We start from the raw sequence: 15,874 nt of genomic DNA on the forward strand, positions 1-15,874 counted from the left end.
TGAACTCCTTCTACTACTTCTCAGCCCAGTTTTACATCCTATCAATGTCCACCTGTAACCTCTGACAGCCCTCCACACTATCCACAATACCTCCAATCTTTGTGTCATCAGCAAACTTACTAATCTATCCCTCCACTTCCCATCCAGGTCATTTATAAAAATCACGAAGAGTAAGGGTCCCAGAGCAGATCCCTGAGGTACACCACTGGTCACCGACCTCCATGCAGAATATGACCTGTCTACACCCACTCTTTGCCTTCTGTGGGCAAGCCAGTTCTGGATCCACAAAGCAAAGTCTCCTTGGATCCCATGCCTTCTTACTTTCTCAATAAACCTTGCAAGGGTACCTAATCAAATGCCTTGCTGAAATCATATACACTACATCTACTGCTCTTCTTTCATCAATGTGTTTAGTCACATCCTCAAAAAATTCAATCAGGCTCGTAAGGCACGACCTGCTCTTGACAAAGCCATGCTGACTATTCCTAATCATGTTATACCTCTCCAAATGTTCATAAATCCTGTCTCTCAGGATCTTCATCAACTTACCAATCAACTTAAGACACACTGGTCTATAATCTCCTGGAACAACACACACAAAATGCTGGTGGAACGCAGCAGGCCCAGCAGCATCTATAAGAAGAAGTACAGTCGACAGTTCAGGCCAAGACCCTTCATCGGAACAAAACAAAATGGCCCAAAACGTCGACTATACTTTTTCCTATAGATGCTGTCTGGCCTGCTGCATTCCATCAGCATTTTGTGTGTGTTGCTTGAATTTCCAACATCTGCAGATTTTCTCGTGTTTGCGTATAATTTCCTGGGCTATCTCTACTCCATTTCTTGAATAAAGGAACAACATCTGCAACCCTTCAATCCTCCGAAATCTCTCCCGTCCCCATTGATGATTCAAAGATCATCACCAGAGGTTCAGCAATCTTCTCCCCCGCCTCCCACAGTAGCCTGGGTTACATCTCAACCGGTCCCAGTGAATTATTCAACTTGATGCATTCCAAAAGCTCCAGCTCACCCTCTTTCTTAATATCTACATGCTCAAGCTTTTCAGTCTTCTGCAAGTCATCACTACAATCACCAAGCTCCTTTTCCATAGTGAATACTTAAGTAAAGTATTCATTAAGTACCTCTGTTATTTCCTCCGGTTCCATACACACTTTCCCACTGTCACACTTGATAGGTCCTATTCTTTCAGGTCTTATCCTCTTGCTCTTCACATACTTGTAGAATGCCTTGGGGTTTTCCTTAATCCTGTCCACCAAGGCCTTCTCATGGCCCCTTCTGGCTCTCCTAATTTCCTTCTTAAGCTCCTTCCTAGTAGCCTTAGAATCTTCTAGATCTTTAACATTACCTAGCTCTCTGAACTATTTGTAAGCTTTTTTTTTCTTCTTGACTAGATTTATTACAGCTTTTATACAAAACTGTTCCTGTACCCTACCATAACTTCCCTGTCCCATTGGATCGTACTTGTGCAGAACTCCACACAAATATCCCCTGAACACTTGCCACATTTCTTCCATAGATTTCCCTAAGAACATCTGTTCCCAATTTAAGCTTCCAATTTCTTGCCTGGCAGCCTCATAATTCCCCTTACTCCAAGTAAAAGCTTTTCTAACTTGTCTGTTCCCATCTCTCTCCAATGCTATTGTAAAGGAGATAGAATTATGATAACTATCTCCAAAATGCACTCCCACTGAGAGATCAGAGACCTGACCAGGTTGATTTCCCGATACCAAATCAAGTACAGTCTCTCCTCTTGAGGGCTTATCTATATATTGTATCAAGAAACCCTCCTGAACACACATAACAAACTTCACCCCATCTAAATCCCTTGCTATAGGGAGATGCTAATCGATATTTAGGAAATTATAATTTCCCATCATGACAACTCTGTTATTATTACACCTTTCCAGGATCTGTTTCCTTATCTGTTCCTCGATATCCCTGTTACTACTGGGCAGCCTATAAAAAATACCCAGTAAAGTTATTGACCCCTTCCTGTTCCTAACCTTCACCCACAGAGACTCCGTAGACAATCCCTCCATGACGTCCACTTTTTCTGCAGCCGTGACACTATCTCTGATCAATAGTGCCACGCCCCACCTCTTTTGCCTCCCTCCCTGTCCTTTCTGAAACATCTAAAACCTGGCACTTGAAGTAACCATTCCTGTCCCTGAGCCATCCAAGTCTCTGTAATGGCCAGCATATCATATCTCCAAGTACAGATTCACGCTCTAAGCTCATCCGCTTTATTCACAACATTCTTGCATTAAAATAGACACATCTCAAACCTTCGGTCTGAGCGTGTCCCTTTTATCACCTGCCTATCCTCCCTCTCGCACTGTCTACAAGCTTTCTCTATTTGTGAGCTAACCTCCTCTTCCCCAGTCTCTTCAGTTCAGTTCCCACCCCTCAACAGTCTAGTTTAAACTCTCCCCAGTAGACTTAGCAAACCTCCCCACCAGGATCTTGGTCCGCCTGGGATTCAAGTGCAACCTGTCTGTTTTTGTACAGGTCACACCTGCCCCAAAAGAGGTCCCAATGATCCAGAAAGCAGAATCCCTGCTCCCTAGATGTACAGAAGAGCCTATTTCTGCACTGTATTGTTCTATGACTATGACTCTGTTAAAAAAGGCAAATGCTTTGCCTAGTTTATTTATACAAACTAGGATTTCATAAATAAACACATCATCTTTTACTTGGTGTTTATAATTAGAATAAAAAATGAGGGGTGGGAAAAGCAAATCTTTTTGAACTGACATGTTCCAAAATTAGTTTGGGAATCTCTATTCTGGAATAATAGAATTAAAAAGTTGGGAAGAGTTATGCTAAATCTTTGGTATGACATTGAATTCTAGGCACCATTGTGTTAAATAATGTGGTTGCTATATTTTTTTAAGGAAGATCCAAACCTTCAAGACAATATTGATCAGGAAAGGTTGGACAGAGAAGGTTGAATAGAGAAGGCAGGAATTAACCATGAGGATGATACTTTGAAATATTGGAAATATTCTGCAAATGGAGTGCTTCAATTTTGGGGGAAGAACAAAGCCGAAATAAATTAATATCTTAATAAATTGAAATAAACGAGTTGAAGGTCACAAGAAGCAGAACAGAAGAAAGGATCCGAAGATACAGTATATGACAGGAGAAATCAAACAACAGTAGCAAACTTAAAGAACAGCCATGCAAAGTTGCAAGGAAAAGAGCTGAGCCTGAGGACTGGAGGCACAAGAGAGGCTCTAGATGCTGCAATCGGAAGCAAAAACCAAACAAGCTGCTGGTGGAGCTCAAATGGTGAGGCAGCATCAGCGGAGGCAAAGAAATGGTTGATGTTCTGGGTCCAGACCCTGCATCAAGTCTGATTCAGGTCTCAATCCAAAATGTCAGCCATTACTTTGTCTCCAAGAAGCTGCTCTACCCCACCGAGCTCCTTCAGCAGTTTGTTTTAAGCCTGTGTGTTGGGTGTGTTTTGGAATACAAAGGACAACCAAGAAATTGATAAGAGTATGGAAAAATTGGATTGGAGAATAAACTTGCAAGAAACACAAAAGTATATCATGAAAACTACAATACTTTTGTAAACATGGAAAGACAAGCATGGGAAAATGTGGATCCATTAGAGAGATGGAAGAATTTATAATGAGTATGAGGAAATGGCAAAGGGTGTGAAACAAATTCTTTACGTTAATCTTTGTGGAAGTAGTCAAAGGACTCCCCAGAAGTACTGAAGAAACTAAAGTCTGGTATAAGTGAGATAATGAAAGAATTCAGTGTTAATAAACATATACTCCAAGAGAAACTAATAAACTTAGAAGTTGATACATCTTAAAGAATTTATGCTCTGCATTCCAGTGTTTTAACAAAGGTTGAAGTGGAAATGAACACTCAGGTCATCAACTTTCAAAATATCTATCTTATAGGTATTGATAGCTCTATAAAGCTCTGGTTAGAACTCATTTGCAATATCATGATCAGTTCTGGTTGCCTCGTTATAGGAAGGATGTGAACCCTTGGACAGGACACAGAACAGATTTACCAGGATCCTGTCTGGATTATTGAGCATGCCTTATGAGGATATGTTAAGCAAGCTAGGGCTTTTCCCAGTGAAGCAAAGGAGGATGATAGAGGTGTACAAGATGATAAGAGGCATCGACATAGATAGAGTGGACAACCAGAGATAATTCCCAGGCCACAAATGGCTAACATAAGGAGGTATAATTTTAAAGTGATAGAAGATAAAGTATAGGGGATGTATTAGAGGTAATTTACACAGAGGGTGGTAGGTGAATGGAATGTGCTGCCAGGGGTGGTGGTAGATATATTAGGGACACTTAGAAAAAAGGAGTGCTGTGTGGGAGGGAAGGATTAGATTGATCTCGGAGGAGGTTAAAGTGTTGGCATCACATTGCCAGCCAAAGGGTCTACACTGTGCTCTACTGTTCTCTGTTGTGCAAATTTGGAGTGCAGCAAACGTGACCTCATTAATAAGGAAATAGATAGAGAAAAGAAAACAGAGAACCGTCAAGCTGTTCACCTGGCATCTATAGTCGGGAAAAAGTTGTAACCTACAAACAGGAAGGTGATAGCAAGCCACATATAAAATAGCAATACAATAACTGAGAAGAGATTGATGCAAGGGAAGCAATCTAATGGAGTCTCTTGTAGAGTGGGGTAAGGGAGAATTAATGAATGTGGAGCACTTGGAATTTCAGAAGGCATTTGACAAGGTTCTATACCTGAAGTTGCAGAGCAAAATCAGAGCATGCGGAATTGGAGTTAACATGCCATTGCAGTTTAAGAGGAGGCTAAAAGCAATTGGCTGGTCTCCTGAGGCTAGCAGACTAGTGAGTCACCACAAGGATTGGAGTATGGGCAGGAAGTATTCACAGGTAACGTATATCGATAATTTGGCTTTAGGGACCAAATAGAATATTCTCAAGTTTGCCGAAGAGATAAAACTAAATTGGAATGTGAAAAGTAAAGAAACTGCAAAGAGATTTCAAGGAGTTGCAGAGGAGTTGAGTGATGGAGCGGGTAAATGGGAGGTAGAGTACAGCAGGAAAAAAATGCAACGATGCCCACTTTGAATATAAATCAGATAGATTAGAAAATGGTAATGTTCAAAACTCACTGACAACTAACTAATGGCAATTAGGAAGGCAAGCAGTACATTGGCCAACAACGCAAGAGGAATTGAGTAGAAGAGTACAGCTGCATCACATCAGTTACATAGGGCTTTGGTGACAACATACATGGGATAGCTTCTATAGGCTTGGTCTGCTCACCCAAATAGGAATGCACTAGCTATAAAAGAAATGCAGTGAAAGTTCACCACATTGAGTCCTAGGAAGGCAGACGTCATATGAGGAGAGACTAAGTAAGCTGGACCTTCATCATCTAATATTTAGGAAAATAAGATAAGTTTCTCATTGAAACATGCAACAAGAGGGGTCAGTAAGATAGACTTGGGAAGATATTTCTTCCGGCTGACCAGAGTAGAGCTGAGGGATCACCAAGTCTCAACCATAAACAAAAGCGTATTTAGAAGTGAAATGAGGTGAGATTTCAGAGTGAAATTTATTCATTCAGTGGGTGTTCCACTTTTGGAATTCTTTACACAAAAAACCACAGAGACCAAGCGCGCAGAGATCTAAGGATTTCTGGAAATTAAGTGATTCAAGAAAATAGGGCAGGAAAATACAAATGAGGTGGAAGATCAGCCAAGATTCTGTCGAATGGCCCAGCAAACTCGAGTTGCCACATAGCCTACTCTTGCTCCTGCTTTCTTTATTTATGTGTTTATATTATTTCTGTAGAGATACAGCACAGTAACAGACCTTTCTGGCCAACCTAGCTCATGCCACCCAGGTGACCAACTAACCTACGAACCCATGCGTCCCCTGGAATGTGGGAGGAACTGGAACACCTGGAGGAATCCACACAGTCACATCAAGAACGTACAACTCCTTACAGACAGCACCGAAATGGAACCTGAGTCGCTGGCACTGCAATGGCATTATGCTAATCACTATGCTGCCATGCCATTCTAAAGAAACCAAGTGCTGGCATATTCCTGCTAGGCCCGTGTCTTTAAAGTTCAAAGTAAATTTATTATCGAAGTATGTAAATGTTACGATACATTACCTCGAGATTCATTTTCCTGAAGCCATTCGCAGGAAAACAGAGAAATACAATAGAACCAATGAGAAACTACACACAAAGACTGACAAACAAACAATGCGCAAAAGAAGACAAATGAGCAAGTAACAAAAAAAAAGTAAATAAATAATACTGAAATAATCCTGAGAGCATGAGTTGTGAGGCCATAGATGGTGTAATCCATTCAGGGTTGACTAGAGTAAGACTTATTAAGTGAAGTCTCTCAAGAAGTAATTTGGGTGGAGTAAGTGCACATGCATTTGTCTTATCCACAAGGCGTAAAACAATATTTTTTCTCTCTTAATATTCCAGCAAAATTAGACCTTCCATATTTACTCATTAAATTGCTGTCAGGTAACCAAATTTTGTACTCCTTCTTTAAATAAGCAATCTAAATTTCTGTTGTAACCTGGAATAAAATGATTGCCATCTTTTGCTTGATTGTGAAACATTCAACAAACTAGACAGTGAATCTTTGACTCTTAGGGTATGTACAAGATTTGTCTCATTTCAAATGCAAATGAAGGTAACTGAGCAACCATGCTGTGTCAACAGAATCTGATGCTTCTCCTAACAGCAGGCAGATGTAAAATTTATCTGTTTTAAGTGGTATCTTCATTCTGCAACATGCTCTATTTATTCATCACAACTAAAAAGACATCTCAGCAATAATGTTTTTTGTACAATATTTTAAAACTCTGTTTTACAGAATAAGAACGTGGTAGAGTCTTGAGAGTATCATTATGATTTGTGCAATAGTTCACTCTGAAGAAAAAGGAGTATAAAACTGCTAAGGGAACCTTGCATTCCCACTCTGTTTCTAATTCAAATTAATGATCTTTGCAGCATAATTATTCCATTTCTAAAATAAAGAAAAAGGATTGTTGATTGGAAAGTGTGCTGCTGCTATCAGGAAGGAGGTACTGGAACCTCAAGATTCACATCATCAGGTTCAGGAACAGTTACTACCCTCAACCATCAGGCCCTTGAACAAGAGGGGATAACTTCACTTCACTTGCCCCATCATTGAAATGTTCCCACAACCTATGGACTCACTTTCAAGAACTCTTCATATGTTCTCAATATTTACTGGTTATTTATTTTATTATTATCTTTTCTTCTTTTTGTACTTGCACAGTTTGTTGTCTTCTGCACTCTGGTTGAATGCCCTAGTTGAGCGGTCTTTCGCTGATTCTGTTATGGTTATTATTGTATAGATTTATTGAGTATATCCACAAGAAAATGAATCTATATGGTGATATATATGTACATTATAATAAAATTTATTTTGAACTTTGACCTTTTAAGCCTTCAAATATTTGTGGCAGCAAGTTATACCAAGAATTTGTAACATAATAATAAATACCTTTATTTTTAACATTGCATTTGGTAATATTTATTTCCTACCTCCTGCTTTTTATGCAAAATGGATTATGCAAAATCAATTACTTTTGACTGTGCATCCCATGTGCTGTTTTTGATATTTCAACCACTTGAAAGAAACCATACTCTCACTTGAATTGTTACACACAAGTTCCATTAAACTCTGAATGAAATTGGTACTTAAAAGCACTAACACCTACACATTAGATATCAGCTCTCAAAACTGTCAATAACCAAGTGTAAGGAGATCCAAAACTGAACTGTTTAATCACGAGTAATATGTACTGCCAAGGACATGTATACATAGACAAGTTAAACAATAATTATTATAAAAGTTACTGATTTTATTTTCAAAAACAGAGTTGAAAATAGTAACTTAATTAATTATTCATGTAGCGTGAAGTTTTGACACATTCAGTTTGAGTTTGGTACAAGGATTATTTTTTAAGCAGGGTCTGTGGGAATTTAAATGCTTTCACAATTTATTTATTTAGAGATACAGCACAGTTGTCTTCTGCAACTGGGAGCTGTGTGCTTGCTCCCGCCCTATTCGGCATCTTCTTCGCAGTTATGCTGAAACACGCGTTTGGAACTTCAACCGATGGAGTTTACCTTCACACCAGATCGGACGGAAGGCTGTTCAGTCTGTCCCGGTTGAGGGGAAAATCCAAGGTCCGTGAAGTACTCATCAGAGACATGCTGTTTGCAGACGACGCAGCGTTGGCGACACACTCTGAAGAGCAACTGCAGCCTCTCAAGAGCCTGCCAGGAATTTAGCCTAACGTGAAGACCAACGTGATGGGCCAAGGTGTTGGCCCCGTCATCAACATCAACAATTACGAGCTGGAGGTAGTCCACGAATTCACATACCTCGGCTCCATCATCACGGACAGCCTCTCCCTGGACAACGAGATGAACAGGCGGATCGGATGAGCAGCCACCACATTCGCCAGGCTGACCAAGAGAGTCTGGGAGAACAGAAAGCTAATTACGAACACCAAAATTGCAGTCTACAGGGCATGCGTCCTCAGCACACCGTTCTACGGCAGCGAGACCTGGAGGCAGGAGTGACGTCTCAATGCCTTCCACCTTCACAGCCTGACACGCGTTCTGGGCATCAAATGGACCGACCAAGTCACCAACACCGAAGTCCTTACCCGCGCCCAGTTACTCTGCCTCTTCACCCTTCAACAACGCCAGCTCCGCTGGATCACATGCCGGATGGGAGGATTCCGAAAGACCTACTGGACAGGGAACTAACCACCAGCAAGAGAGCACGAGGACGTCCGCATCTTCGCTTCAAAGACGTCTGCAAGAGGGGCATGAAGTCAATGGACCTGGACGTCAAAAGATGGGAAGATGTCGCGAACGATCACTCATGCTGGAGACGAGAACTACACAGAGGGCTGGAGCGAGGAGAAGAGAAACTGAGGCTTGCCACCGAGGAAAAGCATGCTCACCAAAAAGACAACAACACGGCAACATTGGAGGAGAGCGTCTTCAAACGCAATCACTGCAACCGAGACTGTCACTCCCGTGTGGGCCAGTACAGCCACAACAGACACTGCACCGCCATAAGCAGCTGAATCAAAGCTCTGCAGGCGCAGATCCATGGTCTCTCGAGACCGATGGATGCCACAGTTAACAGGCCTTTCTGGTCCAAATACAACCATGTGACCAATTAACCTACTAACCCGTACAGTACACCTACGGAATATGGGAGGAAACCAGAGCGCCCGGACAAAACCCACGCAGGCAAGGGGAGAATGTACAGTATAAACTCCTTACAGACAGTGGCGGGAATTGAACCCAGGTCGCCAGTGCTATAAAGTATGACGCTAACAGCTACACTACCCTAGCACTCCAGAAGGGAGCAGAGCAAGCCAGTGGTACAACAGCTACCTTGCAGCCCCACCAAGCCCAGTACAGTCCTGACCATTCCTCGTGTGACCATGTGTTTCCCCACACCCATCCCAAAGGTGTTAAAATTGGTTGGTAAATATCTATTGAAATTCTCCTCAGGTATGGAGGACAACTGATGGAATTTGAGGAGCATAAGATGGCATTTGTGGAAATAGGTGGCTAATGGCTTGTGTGGGCTTAATGATTTGAGTCCATGCAGTCTCTATTATTCTACTCAGGCAATATTTGATTAGGCTTTCCTTTGACTCAATATTTGTCTAAATTTCCATCAAAATAACTTCAATATTCACTTCCAGTGGGAAAAATTGGCATGAAGAAAGCTGCTGAAAAATGGCACCTCACTCTTCATGGTAATTTCCTACAAACTTTTCTGAAAAAGAAGAAATAATCTTTCCTTATACATGAAGTTCAGAAACCTTATTAGATCCCCTTCACGACTTCCTTGGTTCCAGTTGAAAGTCTCAATATTTCCTGTTCCCCTTCAACTATGTAACTTCTTATTTCTGGTAATAAACTGGACTATTGTTGCTGTTCCTTTCCGTGTCTTCTGGCACATCGGGCGGCAACCTTGCTATTTCTCAAGCGTTTTGCCAGTTTTTTTAGGAGGCCGAGTTGCTAGCTCGGCACTCAACTCTGCAAGGAGCTGGCTGGATTTGTACCCGGGACCTCTCGCCTCGGAGTCTGGGGCGGATGCCACTACACCACTGGGCGGCTTATCTTGGTCTGAATGAGCACTTAACTCTGTACACGCAGCCGGGATAAAATACTGACTGAGCACAGAACTTCAGAAAACATTAGCTTCAATATGGCTAGAGCCTGCACACACAGCTTTGGTTGCCATATGACAGAAGGAAGTATGCCAGTATGGGGAGATAATAGAAGAAATTGAACTTTTGTTATTAGACCAAGCTGATTGATGTCCTTGTAATGAAAGAAGCTGATCTTTGTTTAATGTCTATAAAACTATGAATTGCATAGATCTATTTTTCTTTGAAAAGGTCAATAACCACAAGATAAAGATTTGCGGTAATTGGTAAAAGGATCAGAGGGAATGTCACCCAAATTGTGGTTGGATTCTTGAACTCACTATCTTAATACAGTTAAAAAGTCCTTTAAAGTATAACTCTAACTTACAAAACAGAGAACCTGGGAATAGCTTTGTTTTAGTGCATCAATTTCTATGAGTCTTTGATTCTTATCTCACAAGCATGCAAGTAATCAAGCCAATCTCAGTTACTGTGAACTGCACCTTTATACTTGCACAAATGTACAGCATTGATGGGTTTGGGAGAGAAAAGCTGATTGGTTTGCGCCAGTGAATAAAGGCAATGAGAGAATTGGGGATAACAAAACGGAAAGGAAGCAAGCACAATGTTCATAGTTGTGACACATAAAATGAGCTTGTGGTAAACTCAGATCTAAAAATTCATGACACAGTAATCTTACTGGGCATAGACAAGTTCACACAAGTCCATAAAAGCTCTTGAATTTGCCATTTCAAGTTGCTTTACTTTCCCTGCTGAAAGTCAATACTGGTGCACTTGAAGGACGCATGTTTCGCCCACCGCTCTACTCTCCCTACCCTCACAGCTGAGTGACAAGGGATAGCTCAAATGCCAGTTATAAATTCACTAGGAACACCACTGTTGTTAGCAGAATCTCAGGTGGCAAAGAGGAGGCATATGGGAGCAAGATAGATCAGTTGGAGTAATTGAGTGGAACAACCTTGCACTCAACATCAGGGATGGACTAGAGAATATACCCTAATTCTCTTTTAGGGGTTGGCAGTGGAAAGGTTGAGCATGTTCCTGAAAGCCACCATCTCAGAGGATCTATCCTGAGGCCAACACATAGATATAATCACAAAGGCACGTCAGTGACTATACTTCATCAGGAGTTTGAGAAGGTTTGGAATGAAGGCAAAGACTTTTGGAGTTTTCTACAGATGTACCGTGGAGAACATCCTGACTGGTTGCATCACTGTCTGTTAGGAAAGTGCCACTGTACAGGATCGAAAGAGGCTACAGAGGGCTGTCGACCCAGAAAGCTCCATTGTGTTCCCCACCATTGAGGACATCTTCAAAAGGCAGTGCCTCAAGAAGGCAGCATCCATCATTAGTGCCATCAGGGAGAAGGTTTAGCAACCTGAAGACCCACACTCAAACATTTTAAGATCAGCTTTTCCCCTCTGCCATCAGATTTCTAAATGGTTCAAGAAGTCATTGGCATTAAGTCACTATTTCTTAGACACAAGAGGTACCACAGTTGCTGGAAATCTAGCGCAATAACACAATGTGCTGGAGGAACTCAGCAGGTCAGGCAGCATCTATGGATGGGAATAAACTGTCAATATTCATCAGGACCCAGTCTTGCTGACCTGCTGAGCTCCCACAGCACATTGTGCGTGTAACTCACTATTTCTCCTCTGCACTATGTATTTATTATTGTAACTTATAGGAACTTTTTATGTGTTGCATTGTACTGCTGCCACAAAACAACTATTTCCACTCTAAAATCAATCATTTACAAGCTAAGACTATCATCAGATATTACAAAAAACGCTTGTCGATTTCAGTGCTCAGACACGTCCCATAAACTGGATATTACACAACTTACACAGCAAAACGCACAAAAGACCAGCTCCTCCAGGGTGGCACTTATTAATGAAACTGGCAGTGATTGTTACTGAATATAGAAGAGCATCCAATACTTATTCCATCTTTCATCCTACAAGTCCAGTAGATCAAAACACTATTGATCACACACAAGCATACAGGAGGGCAAATGTCTCAGAGAAACCACATTTCTATTGAGAAAGTATGTGTATTGAGGTGTGACATGTAGGCAAAGTAAACAAGTGCGCAAATATTGATCCTCAGCTGACAGCTGAGGCTTTGGCATAAAAACTTTGATCATCAATAGATACAGGGGTTTAAGGAACTAGGCATTAAATATTTGATTAGCTCTAGTACTACTGAATGACAGAAGAGGTTGTTAGGCTGCGGGGTCTTCTGCTGCTCCCATGGATGAACAGAATAGATTTTCTTACTAGTTCAAAGATATCGGATGAAAGAAAACAATTCATAAAGTGTTAGTAGACCAACATTTACTTCAATGAATATTGAAAGATAGGTCTTTGAAGCTTTCTATTGTAGGAGGGTCTAGGGCCAGAAGACACAGCCTCAAAATACAGGGACTTCCATTTACAACAAAGATGAAGAGCTAGTTCTTTTGCCAGAGGGTGGTGAATCATTAGCTGTGATGGCCAAGTCACTGGGTATGCGTAAAGAGGAGGTTGATTTCGTTTTTGATTAGTAAGGGTGTGGAAGGTTATGAGCATTAGGAAAGAGAATGAAGTTGAGCCAGAAAATAAATCATCCATGAGGGAATGCTGGAGTAGACTCGATGGGTCAAATGGTCGAATTCTGCTCCTATGTCTTATGGTCTTATAGCAAATTGGAACAATTAGGTAACTAATTACCCATCCTGGTCAAGAATCAGTCAAGTCAGTGGCCAAACAGTGTGTAAAAAAGAAATTATACTCAGATTCACATGTGAGTATCCAAGCTTCCAGAGAAGAAACTACTGGGTGCAAACTAAATTCGGAACTCACTGTCATATTATTCAAGTACGTTTCACTAAACCCAGCCCAGTCACTCTGCAGAATACCAGCTTCGTAAACTAGACAAAGCTCGTTTCGCTTGGTTCGGAATCTGCGTTTATGGAGCCATTTATCACAACCATCCTCTACAGTACTGTGCAAAAGTCTTAGGCACATGCAACAAGATCCTGTAAAGTGAAGATGTTTCCAAAACGAATTGAATGAAAAGTATATAAATATCAAAAAAACTATAAAGAGTAGTAAACCGTCAAAAACGTAATCAAATCAATATTTGGTGTTCCCACCCTTTCCCTTTAAAAATACATCAATTCTCTTCGTGCAGTTTTGTGTGAAGATCATCTTGGAGAACTTGCCACAGTTTTTCTGCAGACTTTGGCTGTCTCACTTGCTTCTGTCTCTCTAGGTAATCCCAAGCAGCCTCTATGATGTTGGGATCAGGGTTCTATGGAGGTCATACTATCTGAAACCATATAAAAAACCTGGCGTGCCTGTGGTGAACTACATGTACCTGTCTGGACACGCCCCTCTGCTGACTGCTCCTGTGGCCCCTCCCACAGACTCCTGTATAAAGGCGATTGGGGCCTGAGCCCTGCCTCTCAGTCTCCAGGATGTAGCATGGTGGTCAATTGTTACTTGCTCTTTCTTCCAGTCAATAAAAGCTAATATCTCGCCTCAAGTCTCGGAGAGTTATTGATGGTGCATCAGTGCCTAAGACTTTTGCAGACCACTGTATATCCTCCACAATCCTGAATTAACAGCTTCTCCGGCGGATTAAGAGCTTTATCGTTCGTTGATTTAGTTTCTGCTCACGTGAATTTCATTGGACCCAGCGTTGCTTGCGCTTTCCTGAACACAAAGGTTGTGCAGATACAGTACTGCAAATCTTTTGCGCAACACACACAAAATGCTGGAGGAACTCAGAAGGTCAGGCGGCATCTATGGAGGGGAATAAACAAGAGACATTTCGGGCTAATGCCCTTCACCCAGTTCAGGAAAGGAATAGGCGCTGACTTGCAGAGTTCTTCCAGCATTACCTGTGCGCTGTCTGGGTTTTCCCGACGGAGATCAGCGCGCCCCGGTGTAGCTGCTGCCTTACGGCACCATTGTCCCGAGCTCGGACGCTCTCCGTGTGGAATTTGTACGCTTTCCCTGCGTCCCTTACAGGAAGCTAGAATTGAACTGCTGGGCCGAATAGCCTCCATTGGCATCATTAGAAGATAGGTTGGGAGGGATGTGGGGATAGGTAAGAATGGGAATGCGTGGAGGGGGTGTGGATAGGACCGTGCTGTGGACAGGTAGAAGAGAAATAGAAAGGGCCTTCTGGGTGGGGAGAAGAGGATGCGGTGGAAGCGATGGGACTCAAACAGGACGGTGGGTGAGCAGAGATGGCCAGAAGGAAAGAAGATGATGGGAGGGAGGGATAAGGTTTAAATTAACGAGCTTATGAAAGGGAACGGGGAGAGGAAAAAAAAAGGATGGGTGGGCGGAGAATGCCGAGGGAGGAAGGGAAGGTGGAGAGGAGAAACGGTGGAAGGAGGGCAGATCGGTCAGTAAACTTCTCGGAACTGGGTTAAACGCATCTGAAGCTGAGTCGATCAGAGTCAGCTCTTGAGTCTCGCGAAAAACAGAGTTGGTCAGATTGTAAAAATGGGAAACTGGTGACAATGAATAAATAAAAAAACAGCCAGTCCAGCTATTGATAAATGCGAACACATAGGTTCCGAACTGAAATCTCAACCTTCATGCACACCAGCCTTTCGGTACTTCCGACAGCAAACATCCACTGAGGGTCGGGATGGTTCCGTGCAACTACGGATCTGCTGCTCCGGGAACACAGAGCGCCCAGGACTCACTCTCAGCCCTCTTACTCCAGCAACCCGTCGAACAGCTCATTCTGTTTTACACTGGGTGGTGGGAGTATCAACTGTGAGAGGGGCAAACGTTACCGGCTGACACCAAAGTATCAGCACCCCAGAACCAAGACAGAAACCGTTCGTTGTAACTTCCCATAAAGACTGTATGTCTCGGCCGATACTAATCCCTAGCTTGGAGAAAACATTGCTCTACTCACGGGCTGTCTTCCGATTGAATGCGTTACGTGCTGGGCTGTGCAGACCGGCTCCGGTGTGTGTGTGTGCCGCTTGTGTCCAGGCTAATTGCATGTCGTCCAGCCGCCGGCCCGTCCTCTGCGCTCCTCAGTGACAACTAAACACCCTCCGCGTCTCCGCTGTCCATCTCCCGCCCGATCAAGTACTTGGTTCTCGAAACCAGAAACGCACAGAGCCCAGGTTGCGTGTGGTGGCAGAAGCTGTCAGCCCGCCTTCCGCACAGTGAAGGCTTTGGCAGTTCAACTGAGAGCGTTGGCTCCCTCTCTCTCTCTTTCTGTCTCACCCCTCTCTCTCTCTCTCTCAGACTTGGGAACCGCGACATCCACACCCCAGCATTGACTGTTAGTACAGGCGGCTCTTCAGACTCGATAGGACAGGAGCTAACCCAATGGTCACCAACTGACCCCGAGCTCAGTAGGTCATCTACTGATTCTAACCGCACCCGGTCACCAGCTGACTCGAATCAAAAGTGGTCATCAACTGAGTCCAAATGCGCCTGTTCATTTACGGATCCTGAACACTCCGGGTCACTAACATGTCCTGTCCATCGACTGACCCTGTCAAGCAAATCACCCTAACCACACTAATCATCAACCGACTCTAAATGCACCTGGTCATCCACTGACCCTGACCACACCTGGTCATCCACTGACTCTAAATG

The 15,874-nt window shown here is 42.8% G+C and overlaps 1 protein-coding gene across 1 annotated transcript in view; it reads right to left on the reverse strand.

Annotated features, from left to right (window-relative positions):
• LOC132378312 (adenylate cyclase type 2-like) overlaps positions 1 to 15,394 on the reverse strand; it is a 507,293-nt gene extending 491,899 nt beyond the window's left edge. The window contains exon 1 of the mRNA XM_059945128.1: positions 15,177 to 15,394. The gene's annotated coding sequence lies outside the window, so the exon portion shown is untranslated. The remainder of the gene's footprint in view (positions 1 to 15,176) is intronic.
• Positions 15,395 to 15,874: the final 480 nt, after the last annotated feature.

The sequence above is a fragment of the Hypanus sabinus genome, chromosome 20, assembly GCF_030144855.1.
Source record: "Hypanus sabinus isolate sHypSab1 chromosome 20, sHypSab1.hap1, whole genome shotgun sequence".
Lineage (NCBI taxonomy): Eukaryota > Metazoa > Chordata > Chondrichthyes > Myliobatiformes > Dasyatidae > Hypanus > Hypanus sabinus.